Genomic DNA, 3160 nt, shown 5'->3' on the forward strand with positions numbered 1-3160 from the left:
ACAACTAAAGTAAAATGTGTGGAAAATTAACAATAAAATACTTTTTTCGCAAAATCTATAAAGGACCCTTTTGTTTCTCAAAAAAACCGGGGTAACAGTTATTCGTCGCCACGCTGTATATTGGTCGTTATGTACATTAATTTGAAAGCTCGTAGCGGCTTCGCTCGGCTCGTCCTCGCTTCCTGTTTGTACATACATAACTTAAGGCGTTGGAATTTTGCATTTTATTTAAAAAAAAAAACGTCGAAAAATCACGAATTATTACGAAAATATTCCGAAAAGTCCCGAAAAAATTCCAAATATGCCGGGCGATACCGAAAAAGGTCGAAAAATTCCCAAACAGTTCCGAAAAAACTAATAAAATATCTGTCTGAAAATTTTAAAGAGTCCAACAAAAAAAAAACCTGAGAATTCTTTTAAAATCTGGCAAGTGACATCGAACATGCCAAAGGAAGATAATCGGCAATGCTGTCAACGAACCTTCGTCGAAAGACACACTATTGGTTAGATCGACATTATGCTCGTGAACGCCATATTTCAAGAGTATACCCCGAACGTATTCGATAAACTTTGTGCAGTGGCAATGCTTGAATATGCCGACCAGGTCCAATGTCAAAATGAGCTTTTTAGTTGGGTACTTCTACATATTCAAAGCTCTCTGTAGCTTTTATATGGAGGCGGAGAAAAAGCTCTCTCTGAGCGTCACTCTTCTAGATCGGTGATGGGCGTCGCCTTGCCCAGGGCAAAGTTTTCTTATGCTTTCTATACATTTTGTATAGTCGCTTGCAGAGTAAAAGCTGTCTCTGCTCATCGCAGCTTTATATACATGCATATGTTTCTTAGTAAAGCCACGCGGGTCATGTGAGCCTGAGGAAGAATTTTTGATCACAATTTTTGGGTGTATCATTAATGCAAGATCATCCATCTGTTTTTGGCTTATACTTCCGTAGTTAGGTAGCAAAAAATTATGCAGAAAAGCGGTAATATTTTCAAAGAACTCGAACTTCAAGTAACCTTGCGCCTAGTCACGGTTAAAAAAACAAAAAATCTTAGTTAACGCTGGAGCGAGAGCAGGGGTCTACTCTGTATTATGATTCGAAATTCAATGGGATTCGAAAGGCTACACGGACTAATAAAAATTCACAGAGCCAAGTATTCGAATCCGAATCATTTGCTTTCCAGCCTTTATGGCATCGGAAGCATTTTGTGTTCTCAATTGCAATTTTTCTCGATTTGTATGGGGGGGCTTTAGAGACAGGGTTTTACTAGTTTTAATATCTATGATTTAAAGATTAGGTACTTACTAATTTTCTCACAATGATTTTTTTTTTATTTTAGGGAAAACACGGTCTTGAGATTTCCATGGTACGTTTGTTCGAGCGAGTCAACAAACCATTACTAAGTGTATAGGGGAACTGGAGTTAAACTTACCTGAAAAAATAAAATGAAAAAATGTAATTAATAATAGAATATAGGTTCAAATGTTTTCAGTTTTCAATAAAATAAATACTTGAAAGAAAAAAATTATAAAATATAACTTAAGATCATTAATAGGTTATACGTATGAGAACAAATTTCATTTCAACTGTGCTTGAGTTTAATTGCTGCGGCACACAAAAAAAAAGTTGTCGGCGCTTTTGATGAAACCCTCTTATTTTTATATATTTTAACGCGCTGAATCCAAATCCACAGTCGCTTTTAGCACAACGCCCTCAAATTTTGAGCAAATTAAAAAGTGGCGATTTTCACAATTTCTCGACAATTTTTTGAAAATGTTTCGAAAATTGCAAGTGTTAGGCTGCACTGCGCCTTAAAAGTATTTTTGTGTCGTTTGATACCCGTATTGTAATATTATTTCATTTATTTTATCAATTTAATTGAAATAAATTTTTCAAACAGATGGCAACCCTCCTCAAAAGTATTCTCTGCAGTAAACTTTCTCTTAAACCCCTTCAGTTTGATATCCATATTGCAATATTCAATTTATCTCATCAATTGATTTAAACTAAAATTTCAAACAGGTGGCAACCTTCAAAAAAAATATGCTCGCCTTTATGCCTTCTTAAACTTCTTTCTTTTGAGACCCATATTGCAATATTTTCTTTATCGTATTAATTTACTTAAACAGCAATTTTCAAACAGGTGGCTACTCTTAAATATGTTTTCTTTCGATAATTTAAGTTAGACCTCTAGCAATACATCGGTAAAAATTTCATTCAATTCCCGGCATTCGTTTTCGAGTGATGCGCGTACAAACAGACAGACATACAGACAGACAAGAATTCTAAAAATTGTTGATTAGGCTACTGTTGCTCTAATAAAGATCCGCATATTAATTTTACAATTTTATTTTGTTTTTTTTTTTTCATTTTATATTTTTAGCTTTTTCCATTTTTACATTTTAGGTAACCTTATAAAAATCGACAGATTTTATTAGACAGATAATCCCACGAAAGATCAGAAGGCTTTCCTCTTAAGGAAAAGTCATAGAGATATCTTCTTACTTTTGTTCTATGTTATGTGGTGGTTTTCGCTCTATGTAGTTTTCGTTAAGGCTGCACTGCATTTGACGAAAATTACCAACTGGAATCTCTACTCTCAAAGAGAAATAGTGTTTTTTTTTTATTATTAAAAAAATGGACCCCCGAGTCTAAAATGTTTCAAGTTCGATGTCTGATTAATGCAACTACAAAATTTTCACAAAATTTAACGTCATATGTACACACATATTTACTTATACATATATGTATGTTTTATGTGCATACCTATTTACTCAGAAAAATCACCGAAAACCAATAGTAAAATGCCGCCAACAGCGATGTGGCGTGAGAAAAGTGAAATACAAAAATTATGTACATTAAACTTTTTAAAACTAAATAAAAGCGATCATCACACATTGATTTTGGGTTCACATTACGGGCGCATTACCTTTGAAGAATGGATTCAAGCGATGCGAGCCCTAAATAAACATATGTACATACATATATGGAAAACAAATGAACATAATAAATGTATTTAAGTAATGGATTTTGTAAGTGTGTTATTAAGTTTGTGTGTAATATGTACTTTTATGAGTGCAAAGTATAAGACAAATATGTATAAAAAAATATACTTACAAACAAAAGTACTTATGCATGAATAAGTCTTTAAACCACAGAAA

Source organism: Rhagoletis pomonella, unplaced genomic scaffold (genome assembly GCF_013731165.1).
Source record: "Rhagoletis pomonella isolate Grant_MI unplaced genomic scaffold, Rhpom_1.0 Rhpom_scaffold_00001, whole genome shotgun sequence".
Lineage (NCBI taxonomy): Eukaryota > Metazoa > Arthropoda > Insecta > Diptera > Tephritidae > Rhagoletis > Rhagoletis pomonella.